This window comes from Mustela nivalis (assembly GCF_964662115.1).
Source record: "Mustela nivalis genome assembly, chromosome: 6".
Taxonomy (NCBI): Eukaryota; Metazoa; Chordata; class Mammalia; order Carnivora; family Mustelidae; genus Mustela; species Mustela nivalis.
In genome coordinates, this window is record NC_139025.1 from 29,908,220 (window position 1) to 29,921,660 (window position 13,441).

At 54.3% G+C, this 13,441-nt stretch overlaps 1 protein-coding gene across 5 annotated transcripts in view; it reads right to left on the reverse strand.

The window, feature by feature from the left end:
- Nucleotides 1-13,441, reverse strand: part of GPR68 (G protein-coupled receptor 68) — a 29,881-nt gene that overhangs the window by 8,676 nt on the left and 7,764 nt on the right. Inside the window, exons 1-2 of one of the 5 annotated variants that reach the window (XM_082736688.1) lie at nt 2,064-2,511; nt 651-755 (exon numbers count right to left, since the gene is read on the reverse strand). The exons of 1 other annotated variant lie outside the window; for it this stretch is intronic. The gene's annotated coding sequence lies outside the window, so the exon portion shown is untranslated. Of the gene's footprint in view, nt 1-650; nt 756-2,063; nt 2,616-4,130; nt 4,233-10,759; nt 10,935-13,441 lie in introns of those variants that run through there. 3 more of the 5 variants (XM_082736687.1, XM_082736689.1, XM_082736685.1) reach the window with 3 other exon arrangements.

The window sequence follows — 13,441 nt, forward strand, 5'->3', positions numbered from 1 at the left end:
AATCTGAGAGATAATGGGCACTTCTGGGGAACTGAGAGTAGCCTGGCATGATGGGGTCTAGGTATGAGGAAGTGTGGCCAGAGAGGAGAAAAGAAGAAGCCGTAGCCACTGACTAGGGAGGTGGATAAATCAGAGCCAGGGGCAAATCTGAGATGTTCCTCAGTGCTTGGTCCTTATAAGGTCTCAGAAATTATTTGGTAGATGGATGGAGAGGTACAGAGGTACACGCGTGGGTGGGTTGAGTGGGTGGGTAGATGGAGGGGCAGGTGGATGAGGACATGGATGTATGAGGGTAGATGGACAGATGGGCAAGTGAATGGGTAGAGAGATGGAGGAGTGGGTGGGTGGATGGGTAGATGGATGTGTAAACACCGAGGTGGGTGCCAGGTAGATGGTTAGATGGGTGGGTTAATGGGTAGAGAGGTGGATGAATGGCTGAGTGGATGGGTAGATGGGTTTGAGGTTGGGTGCTGGGACAGTAGGGATGTCATCCATAGAAAGGGAAAAGGAAGAAGGAAGATTTACTGTGGCCTTCACTCCAGCAGCCGGGAATCTATCCAAGGCTCCAGAGCTGATCCAAGGCTGCAGCTTTCTCACCCAGGTCTAACCCCAGCCAGCCGCCCCTTCTACTGGTTCCTGATGACAGGTACCCTCAGACGGCAACTACGCCTTGCCTGGAGTGTCCTTTCTCTACCTGGTCTCCATAGGAAACTCGCTCCTCAAAAATCAAGGGACACAGTGGGTGCAAAAGTAATCTGTAAATGGAAGAACGCAGACAGAGAGAGTGGCAGAACCAAGCCACGTCAGCGAAGAGCCCTCTACCCGCCAGGAACATTCCCGTACACTCGTTCTCCTTCAACACCACTCTTACCAGTGCTCACTTTACAGACCAAAAAACTGAGGCGCAGAGAGAGGAAGCAACCTGCTCCAGATTCCACAGTCACAATGTGGCAGGCAGGTTTTGAACTCAGATCAGCCCACACTTTCTCTGCGTCACGTTCTTTTTCTCTCCATCACTATTATCACTGAGCAGTCACCCCCCCCCCCCAACCTCCAGGCCTCCCTGAGCCCCAGTCCTCAGATGCCACCAGGAAGGCCCCCAGGCTTAGTCCTGGGCTAGCTCCCTGCACCTGGCAGGTGCTCTACCAGGTCAACTGTTTCCTCAGCAGCCCCTGAGGAAAGCCCACGGTGTGCCCAGTCCGTGGTTGCCAAAGGGGTGGAGGTCGGGGCGAAGAACCAACACAAGGAGCCCCAGTGTCTACCTCAAATGCTGCATCATGCAACTAAGAAAATGAGAGACTCCACACAAAACAACCCAACACCTCGAGGCAAATCTTTACACAAACGCCCATCAGCACAGAGGACTCCGAGGACTTTAACATCCATGAGAAATGAGCCCTGAAAGGAAGGAAGCACTTCTTTGAGGCAAACTCAGAGTCTCCTGCACATTCCCAGCCAGAAGGCGGAGGGGCTTGACGCTGGCCTCGATCTGATGCATAAACAGTGATCTAATCTTCGCGTCTCTTCCGTGAGCTGCACACAGGCACGCATGCAGTTACTCACGGAGCCCCGAGCCCACGGAGTGGGGAGTTTCCAGCAAGCCCAGCTTCCCTTCCCTTCAGCGGTCAAACCTCTACATGCTTTCGGAGGCTGACATTTCCCTCCAGGACAGAAGTAGAAAATCAGCCCGCAGTCTTCCTTGGTCCCATCTGGCTCCCAACAATCCTCACTCCAGCACCACCAACGAGGAGACAATTTTGTTTCTAAAGCCCTTGCAACTGTTTTGAAGTTTGGTCCCAGCGGTCCCTCTAAGGTGGCTGGGGCTGGTACCACTATCCCTTTCCCAGAACCTGAAGCCCAGAGAGCCTAACCTAGTGGCTCAAGTTCAGACAGTACGTCAGGTGGATCTGAATCCAGAACCCAGCATCACGGCATGAATTTGCTGCCTTTTAAGCTCTTTCGACCACAAGCCACAGCAAGAACACACTTGACATTGTAACCAAACCCGCTCAGACATTATACACACGCATACTGAGAAACAAACTTCCCAAAGCAATACTTACCCTACTACTTGTCACGCACTCTGATCATTTCATTAGCTACTAAATTGATTTCTTGACCCACCAGACTGAAGTCACCATCTTCAGTCTGGAAACAGCTGGGCTGATCCCCCGCCTTGCTCGGCCTCCAGACTCCAGGAAGGCGATGCCAATCTCTGCCGCCAGGTGAGGAGCAGGCAGGGAGCAGCGGTGAAGGGGGAACCTGGCTCTTCTCTGACTGTCCAGCCAGGCTGAGCTCTGCCCTCAAACCTCAAACAGCCGGGCTCCCACTAGCTGCTCCGGAGAAGCCTGGAGGAGGAGACCAGACCCACTTTGCTGGGCCCGGTAGACGCCGCAAGCCAGCTACCCTGCAGCCAGGACCCGAGCTTCCCCTCCGGAGATTTTCCACAGACCACACCTCCCCAGCTCGGTCTAGAAAATCCCAGCTGGAGGCTGCCCATTCCTGAGCTGAGGCAGAATCATGTGAACTCCGATCTGGTATCAGGCTGGGCGGTTGCCGAGGAACACTCCCCAGCCAAGGATGAGAGCGGGGGACTGCCTCCTTGCATCCTCCTCGGAATGCTTGTCACACACCCCAAGGGGGTCAGGGAGAAACCTTGCCGAGGCTGTTCAAGCTGCAGTTAGGGGCAGGGGGCCTGGGGAGTGGGAGGCAGGGGATGCCGGGAGGAGCCCAGGGCACTAATTCTACCCATCAAACCACCTTGAGCACCTTCAATACCAGGAATGGGGGGGCAGGAGGTTGGACCCCTGCCCCAGGGGTCCTTGCTTGAGCCATTCAGACAAGCCAGGGCTCCGGCAACTAGAATGTACTGTGGACATGGGCAAGGACAATGGGATAACAGCCAAGGACAGGAGAGCACGGCTATTTCCGCTCCCATTCCCTGCCTGTCACCCTTCCGCCGCTCACAAGGAGCATCTGGGTCAGTGGGTCACACCTCACCTAAGAAAATACCTGGGGAGCTGATAAAAATGAATGCCTGCCCCCATGCCCTACCTTGGATGGATGAAGTCATCCTTCCTGGAAGGGAGGAGTGAGCACTACTATTTTTCAAAACGTCTCTGGACAACCCCAGCGGGCAGCCAGGTGCAGCTGTGCTGATGGGGTGGAAGCGAGTTGGGTCCTGTTTTGTGGACCAACAGAGCCAGGGCAGCACAGGAAGGCTCTGGGTGCTGAAGAAGGCAACCAGCAGTGTTGTAAAGAGGCCTGGCCCCGAGCAGGGGGCCAGCCCAGGGCTCTGGCTTCACGGGGGCCTTGCGTCTCTCAGGAGCATTTACTAAACTTCCTCAGTGCAGCGGGATTGAAAGAACCCCTGGAGGTGACCCAGGTCAGGCCCCTCATTTTACAAACGGGGAAACTCGGGCACACAGGGACCAAGGCTCTAGACCAGGGCCTTACGCTAAACGAGAGAGCTGCTGGCTTCAGGCACTGTGCTGGGTCGGGAGAGCCTCCTTCCCCTTGACATGATCTCCTTGGAAGCTGCTGGTCGGATACATGGCTGGAGCCAGAAAGCCAACATCCACCATGCCTTGGGGCCATTGAGAAAGTGCCTTCTCTCTGTCCCATTGGGTGATCTGTGGGACTCATCCTCTCCAGAGGAAGATTCGCTGTGATAGTCTCTTGAGGGGTGGGGGCGCTATATTAATAGGAGTGTCAAAAAAAAAAAAAAAATCCCCTCCTGTGGGGCTTGGGCCCTCCAAGCAAATGCTTCTGTGCCAGCTGCTGCTAAAGGCTGCATCTCGTGAGAGAGGGGTGGAGCAGGTTAGACCCAGAGGTTTTTCCCCGAGCCATGGAAGTGTGGCTGGCTTTCCCCCATGTCACAGGAGGAGCGGGTGGGCGAGGGGAGCATGGTGACCTTAGTGGTGAATGCCGGGGCCCCCCCCCCGGCAGACACACAGGCCAGGGAGAACGCCTCTGGCTCTCTCTACAGGCCGGCCCCCCCTACAGACAGATTGTCTGTACCTGCGGGAGCCACAGATGCCGCGGCCTCCCTTCCCCCGCCCCAGGACCCCCAGAAGAGCTGCCTCCAGGCTGCCCAGCCCCCTCTGCAAGCCATAGACACCATATTTTACCTGGATTGGGGAGCCTTCCTCTCTCGAGGGCCAGAGATCCCCTCTTCCTCCCCAGTGGGCCCTCAGGACTGTAGGTGCAGGGGGTGATGCTTACTTTAGTTTAACTCAAATCAGCTGAGCCCACATCCTCTGAGACACCCACTCAGGAAGAGAAAAAGGAGCCCGTGCTGTGTTCTACTTTGGTGCCACGATTTCGTCTTTAACCTAAAACGGGAAAGAAGGACTACAAAGTGTGATGACGCCACGTCTTGAGCAGTGGCCTGAGGGGTCCTAGGGACCCCATCACTTCAACTCCCCTAAACCTCACTCAGTAAACTTATAACTAAGTGCAAAGTAATGTGTTTGTAATAAAAACAGCCTCCAGAGAAGCCCTTGGCCTGCCTGCCCCCATTCATACTTCTGTCCTTAAACCCAAAGTGACAGTATCTTAAAGCAGCCGTTGAGCAGAGGGGGGAGTTTAGTGAAAGGCAAGGGCACCTGAGCTCCACTGGGTACGGTGAAGTCCCAGGGGTTGCCACGGTCCACCTCTGTGGCTCCCTCCATCCTGGAAAGTCCTAGGGCCTAAACCGCGCCAGGCCTGCCACCTATAATCACAGTCTCCTGCTCTCAGCCCTCGGTGACAGCAGTCAGGAAGCACTGTAGGTCCCCACGAGAACAGCAGCCCCAGAAGGTCAGACTGAGCCCTGGGCATCCCCGTCTGCCCCCAGCATAAACATCTCCTCCAAGAACCTTGACTCTGGAGGGCTGGTGGACTTTTCCGAGCCACTCTGGAGCCTATGATTTTGAGGGCAATAGCACCGTAGGCTGTAAGGCTCTAAGGCACCCACTGGCCCCTAGAAGTCCAGGCAATTTGAGAATCACTGTAGGGAGGGCCATGGAGTCTGCCCTGAGCTGGTAGCACGTGGCAGCAAGCCCAGGGGCAAGAGATGCAGGTTAAGAGCAGAGGCCCTGGGACAGACCGTGCAGGCTCAATCCCCGTGCCACTGTCTAGCTTTGACAGTGACCTTGAGAAACCTCAGACCTTGCTGACCGATGGTGTTCTATGAGAACCAAAGAAGATGAGGTCCAGCAAACACCTGGCACCTAGAAGGTCCTTAGATGTTAGTCAGGATGCAGTGATGATGGGCCTGGTGATGAGGGTGGAAACAAGGATAGGAGGTCCTGCCCCATGATCTGATTTACCCTGGGGGGAGTGAAGGGTGCGCAGGCCAGCTTGGTGAGGCGTTTGTTACAGGGCACTACCTTGGTTCCCTTGGCTACTCTACCAATTTGGGGCTAGTTAGGGGAAAGGCCTTCGAGGCTCCCTGAGGGCTCAGACAAGTACAAGTGTCTTATCGTGAGCTATTTGCTATTTGACTGCAGGGATCTTTGTTGACTTGGGTCTTGAAGGCTGGCCTTGGCCTTCCCCAGGCCTTCTTCTTTCCCACATGCTTACCTCAGAAGAGCCGATGCAAGGTGCAGTATTGTTGCATTTAAAGGTGGCCAGGTATGAGGTTAAGATGGCTTCAAGGACCAAAAAAAGAACCAGCAGGGGACCTCCCAGAGTGCCTGGTACCATAGCCCTGTTAGGGTCAGGAAAGAGGTGGGAGCGACTTAGGATCAAGGACCACGGTCATTGCCAGTTGGGGAGCATGTGCTTAGTACCTGGCCCGAGCACCTCTCAGATGCTTCCTGTTGTAACTTTTGTATCAGTCCTGTGTGGCCGCTTTATCCCTGTCTTCTAGCTAGGGCAACGGAGACTCAAGAGTGCCAGCAGCTGGCCCGGGGCCCCATCACTAGGGAAGAGCAGAGCTGTCTGACCCCAAAGACTCTGGATCACTGCATGAGTTTCTTGTTGCTGCTGGAACAAATCCCCACCCACTTAGTGGCTAAGACAACACAAATTTCTTATCTTACAGTCTAGTGGTCAGGAGTCTGACATAGCTTCTCTGGGATGAAATCAAAGTATTGGCAGCCCTGCATTCCTTCTGGAAGTTCTAGGGGAAAATCCCTTCCCTTGTTTTTTCCAGCTTCTAGAGGCTTCTGGCACTCCTTGGCTTTCAGCCCCCTTTCAGCTTCCAAGACAGCAGGGATGGGTTGAGCCTGTCTCTCACCATTTACTCTGGCCTCTGCTCCCAGCCTCATACCTCCTTCTTGACTCTGACCCTGCTTCCCCCCTCCTCCCCTTCTAACAATCTTTGTGATGGTTCTGGGCCTGCCCGGGTAATCCAGGACACGTCTCCTTCTTTAAGGGTCAGCTAATTAGCAAGCTTGATTCTACCTGCTCCCTTAATTTCCCTTTGCCACGTAAGGTAACATATTCACGGGCTGCAGGAGCTACAAACTGGACATCATTTGGAGGGGGGTCATTATTCTGCCGACCATGCCTCTACATTGCCCTTATTAAAAGCCCTATAGAGCAGTGCTTCACAAATGTTGGTGTGAATCTCCCAGGAATCTCGTTTACATGCCAAATCTGGTTTGGTAGGTCTGGGGTGAGGCCTGAGCACATCTAACAAGCTCCCAGGCCCCTGAGTCAGGCCTGCCTTTCTCTCTTTTGTAGCCCCACAGTGCCTGGTACCATGCTGCCCAAGGGGCTGGCGTTAATAAATGCTTGATAACTAAAGGAGGGGGTGCAGCTGGGGCTTGGGGCTCAGGGGTGGAGGAGGTAAGGAAGGAAACAAAGACCTGGGCATTTTCCCCCATGTCCACCCTGAACTCAAGACCAAGAAGGGAGCATGATGGAACCAAAGCCGTGTGCCCAATCCGTAGAGCCACCTGGAGAAGCGTGGGGAGTTAGGATAGAGCCTCTGGGTGGGGGTGGGCTTGGAGCTGTGCCCCCGCAGTGGAGGGCGGGCAAGATGGGCAGAAGGTGGCTAAAGTGTGAAGGAAATAAGGAGGCCCCATCGGCCCTTGTTCTGAGGCCCAGCCCATGGCCAACCACTTCCTGATCTCTTCTTCCGACTCTTCAAGGTCAAATCCCTGCTCTGGTCTTCAAGGCTTTAGGAAGCCCACCTCAGTATTCCTGGGCCTGCCCTGGATTCCCTCAAAAAGAATCACTTCGGGATGAGGTCCAAGAGTCTGGCCTTGGAGCAATTCCTTCGGGATTTTCTGACACAGGCCAAAATCTGACCACCAGAGCTTGTTCAAGGCCCAGTTCAAATGCCACTTCCTCCACACAGCCCTCCTTGGATTCTTTTTGTTTTGCCTTGGCCAACTTGAGACTTCTGAAAGGTGAGGTCCGGGTGTTCCACTGCCTTGACTGCCAGGTAGCAGGGAACAGGGCTCCTCCTACAGAGAGAAGGGGCTGGCAAGTTCCGAACGACAAACAGGCAGTGGACAAGGGGACGCCGGGGGTTGGGGGACGATTCGTTCATATTTGGAGTTACCACTATATGCAAGATGCCGCGCATCCCAGAGCGTGCCTTGGTGATGCCTCACAGCAGCCCTGTAAGGTAAATATTATTATCCTGGCCTTACCACCAAAGGGACCAAGGTCACAGAGCTGGCTCACGGCAGGGCTGGGGTTCAAGTCAAGTCTAAATTAATTATATTTCAAAGATTAACAAGGCAATGCGTGGGAATTTGTATGAATATTTGCTCATGCCCCTCTCCCCTTCTAGACAGTAAGCCCCAGGAGGAAGGAGGAGCAGGGTCTGTTTTGTTCTCTCCCAGGGAGAAGGTGGGTCAGCCCCAAATAAACGCATGACACAGAAGTGTCCAATGTGTGAATGAATACATGAATCTCAAGTCCACTTCTTCCTGCAGCCCAGTGTGGCTGAAACTGAAGTCAGGAGATGAAGGACTGGGCTAGACAGTCAGGCTCTGGGATGAGGCAACAGGAAAGAGGGTTGGTTTTGACTCTGAGGACATGGATGGGTGGCCGTGCGAAAATACATTACAGTGGAAACCTCTCTCTTTGGAGCGTCTGTGGTCTTTCTGAGAAGGTCTCAGCTGTCTTGGGCATCCTTCCTGCTTGGAGCCAAAGCACAAACCACAGTCCTGGAGGTTGCCATAGCTACTCCCGGGGCCTGCTGCCCTCTCCGGCCTCCTGCTTCCCCACCCACGGTGCTCCAACCCATCAGTTAATAACCTAATAATGTAGGACAACAGTCACTCCGAACACCCAGGCAGCAACCCTCTCGGAAAACAAACAGATTTTTCCAGGGAACTGAGAGATACGTCGGTGCTTGTTACACTCAGCCTGAGCCACTTGCGAAAATCCACTTTTCTGAATCCAAATGACCTACCCTCTTCTGGCTTCTCCCTTTTGTTTTAAAGACAAGGGGTTGGCAGAGCTGGGGACTGACGCCTCCGAGGGTCCAAGGACACAGACACTAGAGAAGCCACTATTTAAGAGGCCTGCTTCATCAGCCTGGAATCAGGCCCAGAGAGTGATCCTGACCAAAACAGGGTTTGTGATAAGGCCCTCGTTAGGGATATCTGGATCTCTACTGGTCTCCTTTGCAAAGTTGAGTGAATTTGTTACCATGGCACCCAGCAGGAGGAAAAAAAAAAGCCAATGCACAGGGAAGGCTTTCAAGTGGGGTAGATTCAAGATAGTCAGAATTATGTGATGCTTTTCTCATTGAGAAACAACCTCGAAGTCCCCTCCCCTTGAATCGCAATGGGCTCTGTTACTACTGTGGCCAACTCTGAAGAGACTGGAAGCTCCCATCTCATATCACGTAGAATAGTTGCCCTTAAAACCTGGCCGCCATGCTGGGAGGAGGCTCAAGCAGCCTCTTGGAGTGGCCCACATTGACAGGAACACAAAGCCTGAAAGACGGTCCCAGATGAAGGCCAGGATCACCTGGCTTGTTGCATGAGCACGTGATCTTGGAATAAGATGCTTCCTCCCCAGCTGGCCATATCAGCGGATCCTGCAAGGAGCAGAGATACACCATCCCCCCCTCCCCCGACAACCCTGCCCAATCACAGATTCCTGTGCTAAAAAGATGAATGCTCTTATTTTAAGCTGCTGTCTTTAAAGTGGTTTGTTTTACAGGAGGCGATAACTAGAATACGAGTTCTAGGTTTTTTGTTTTTTGTTTTTTTTCAAAATCAGATGAAGGTTTATCATGGGCTAGATTCATTCATACAGTTATTTTCATTTTTTAAACAACTTTGTGAGGTGGATACAATAACAATAATTTTCCCCATGAGCTACCAAGTCTCAGAGAGGGAAGGGCATCTTGTTTGAAACCAGTCAACTAGGAAGAACAAAACCCATTTTCCCACTGTTTGTTGTTGGATGAGGCTCCTCTCTTTACAGTATTCCTGTACCCGAAGGGTGCGACATAATGGCAATAACAATATTCATATGTAATGTTTAGGGGGCACTGCAAGGCTTTCAAGGCAAGGTCTGCAGCTGTGTGATCTCAGGACCACCCTAGGAAGCAGGCTGTACCATCCTGCCCATTTGACAGAAAGTAACACTGAGGCTTAAAAACAGTCGCGGATTGGCCTAAGGTAATAGGGCTAATAAAAGGAAGCGCTGAGATGTGGACTGGAGTAATCTAGCTCTGGAATGGAGCTCTCAGCAGCAGATGCCCTAGTCTATAGCTTCCACACTGCTCCAGCCCCTACTTCTCTGGTAAACCTTCTTTTCTTCGGAAGCTTACCTGTGCCGGCAGGCAGGGGGAACAAGACAATCACATCATCTGACACTTGGACCATTCTCAGATCTCTTTTGTCCTCACCACCTGCCTTGCCCATGTGGTGGCCCGGGCTAGTAGTTATTTCTGATTCACAGAGGCCCGGCGCCAGAAAGTGACAGTCTCTGGCTCCAAGTCAGCGCTCCCTCCTCCTAAATCCCCAAAGTGTCTTCCTCTGCCATTTGGCCACCAGGTCACTGTTCACCTTGAGGACAACCTGAGCCCACCGACTGCCCTGCCTGGCAGGAGCCCTCGCCAACCCCACCCAGCGTTCCTTCGGCCAATCGCAGGCAAGCTTGCCCGGAGGCCGACACCTGCCCTTCATCCCCCCCTCGGTGTGCGGAGAAGGAAAGGAAAACCTGGCGAATCTTTGTGTCACTGTGCTGCTTGCCGAGCTCTGGGAAATGAAGGGTGTGTGTGTGTGTGTGTGTGTGTGTGTGTGTGTGTGTGCGCGCGCGCGCGTGTGTGTGTGTGTGTGTGTAATTACCAGGTGGTCACAGAGCAGGCCGAGGGGGTGGCTGCCAAAGTAGGCAGCAACTGCGGACAGAGACATTCCACCCTAGAGAGGGACCCGGACACGCCGGCGGCGCTGGGGGGCAGACACCTGGCTGGCCGCAGCCGCAACCGCGTCTGCCCGCTTCCGCTAGGCGCCCCCGGCGCTCATCCCCGGTGCGCCCGCACTTGGCCGCCTCCGCCCGGCCCCGAGCGCACGCGCACACGCCGCCGCTCCCGCGCTGGCCCGCCCCGCCCCGCGCACCCACGCGCGCACGCGGTGGCTCCCGCACTTGGTCGCTGCGCCCCGCGCACGTACACTTGGCCCCCAAGGGTACGCAGTTTCAGCGCGCACTCGCGGCGCCGGGCACGGGGAAGGCACAGAACTGGCTGCCGGTGCCAGGGACCGGAGCGCTCTCCGCAAGCGGTTTCCTGGGGTGCCAAGGACCCTGCGACCGACAGTGGCGAGGGGAAGAGGTCTGGCTCTGGGGGGACACATACCTGCGCGGTGAAGGGCTCGGGGTGCCGGTCGGAGTTACCCCGCGCGCCTTGTCCGCGCCCCCTCCTAGGGCCAGCGCGCAGCACGCAGAGTGGGCGCTGCGTCCTCTGGTTGCAGGCAGAGGCGGTCTGGGAACGCCGGCGGGTCCATTTCCTGGCCGGGCCCTCCTCCTCCTGGTGTCCCGATTTCTCCCATCCTCTCTCCTCTTCCCCTCCTTGCCCCACCCCCCCGTCGGGCACACCCAGCCCTTGCAGGTCCTTGCCCTGCCCTTCGTGACCACAGGCCCTAGGCTAGGCGCCTGCCAGAAAAAACCACAGTCGCTCAGACCTGTCCTAGAGGTACAGCCCTCCCCATCCCCGCTACCATTGTGTCCCCATCACAGGTTTTGGAGCGCCTGAGTGTGGGTTCAGACGGGCCTTGCTTGCAAAAGGACAAGGGTCCTTCTCAGCCACATCCCTAGGTCAGCTGAGAGAAGAGTCCGGGAAGCACCTTTCTGTACTTTTCAAGTCCTTATCCACAGCGCTGGCACCTGGTAGCCACTCAGTAAATGCAGTCTGTAGCGGCTGCACTGAGCCTCTAGCTCAGCCCCAGTGGCCCAGCCTGGGAGTCTGCCCTTAGGTTTTCTGCCTCCTGGATCCTTGCCCTGGTGCTTCCTGGCCCGAGTGTGCCTGAGTCATGGGTGGCCAGGCACAACACAGAGGACCTCCTGCTGGTTTTGTTGAGAATTCAAGGAGGTGTTACAGCTGGTCTGCCTGCCCTCTGCCCCACAATCTCCCAGAGAACAGCAGTAACCATAGCCAGGGCTTGCGCTGTGGAGCATGTAGTGCCAGGCACCGTGCCAGGTACTTAGAGGTAGGGAACACAACTGATCCTTGCCCCTCTTAGGTACATGCTGTTATCATCACCATTTTGCACATAGGGGGATGAGGCACAGAGAGGTCAAGTAATGAGCCCAAGGCTACGCAGGTGGTGAGTGGAGGCACTGAGATTCAAACCCAGGCAGGTGATTCCAGAGCCAGTATCCTACCCAGTCTAGCTACCCTCAGCTGTTCCTCCAGCATCTCTTCTCTTTCACACTTGCAGATCTTAACTCTGTGTCTCCTGTCCTCATCTCTGGAACTCCAGCCCCAGTGTTTAGACCCACAAGTCCCTTTCACTATCAAGCCTTCTTGGCTGTCCCAGGCAATTTGTGCTATGCTCCCTTGGCTCCCTTTCCAGCATCTTTTGCACTGTCCACTGGGGCCACTGTGGGCACCCAGTGGTCTCTGTGCAGGACACTCACTCCCGGCCTAGCCCCTGGCTCCGAGGAGAGCACCCTATTCCTGTTTGCAGAACGAGTGTCTTGGAGTGTCACCACGGGAGTCTGCAGAATCTCATGCCATCATGGTCATTAGGACTGATGATCAGGTGGCAGGATGGAGGGCAACCAGAGAGCAGACAGAGAGGTAAAGAGAGAAGTCGACATCTCACCTTCAGCCCTCTGGGTGGCTCAGAGCTGCCCGCTTTGTGACTGGGCCCCTCGGTGAGTCTCTGGAGGGAAATGAACAGTGACAAGAGGGGAGAAGCTACCCTGACTAGGGAGGCAGGGGAAGCAGAGGGAACCCAGAACCTCCCAGCAAGCTCTTCTCAGAGGCTGCATGAAACCATTGGCTGGTCCTCATCTTGAAATTCCTCCTCGCAAAATCTTCACAAATGGAGTTTTCTGGATTAACTATTCTTGCCATAAAAATGCACATCTGCTTTTGAAAAATCACCAAGCTGAGAATAGTTGTTAAGAATTTGCCCTCGGTGGGCACCTGGGTGGCTCAGTGGGTTGAAACCTCTGCCTTTGGTTCAGGTCATGATCCCAGGGTCCTGGGATCGAGCCCTGCGTCCGGCGCTCTGCTTGGTGGGGAGCCTGCTTCCCTTCCTCTCTGCCTGCTCTCTGCTTGCTTGTGATCTCTGTCTATCAAATGAATAAATAAAATCTTAAAAAAAAAAAAAAAGCCAGAGTGTCTAGAGTTTGAGCCCTAGCTCTACTACCTACTAGTAGGGCAACCTTGGATAAATCCCTCAACCTCTCTATGCCTAGTTCCTTATGTGGGAAATGGGGACACTTGTTCAAAAGGGAGTTGAGAGGACTCTGCAATTAATTCAGGAAAAGCTCTTAGCTCAACACCCAGCAGATATTAGGGTTCCATAGATGTTCGCTGTTACTGTCCCCCCTACATACCCTTTTATATATGGCTCTTACCTTTTGAATGCTTACTGTGTCCCTGGTGCTTATGAATGGTCTCCTCAGGAAACTGAGCTTCAGTGAATTACCCAAGGGCACTCAGCTCTGAATGTCTGAACCAGGACTTGAACAGAGCCCTAACTAAAGCTGCTTCTTGTAGCAGTTAGGATCTGCCTCATTCTATCCACCCAGGAGGCAAGTGGGGTGTTTTAAAGCCCATGGTCAGTTGCCAGATCCAGGATTCTGGCTCCCAAGGGTATAGTACATGCTGTTGTAGGAAGTTTGTTACAAAGTGAATCCCATGTAGGCTGCCAGGTGCACAGTTCAGGGTGGGGGAGTGCAGGGACCCCCCCACCCTGAATTGTAATTACATACATATTGTAACTTACAAGATGGTGGCCCCTTCTTTCCCCGCCTACTACTATGGCTATCCAAACCCAGAACCTTTTACAAGTGTCAATACTTTTCA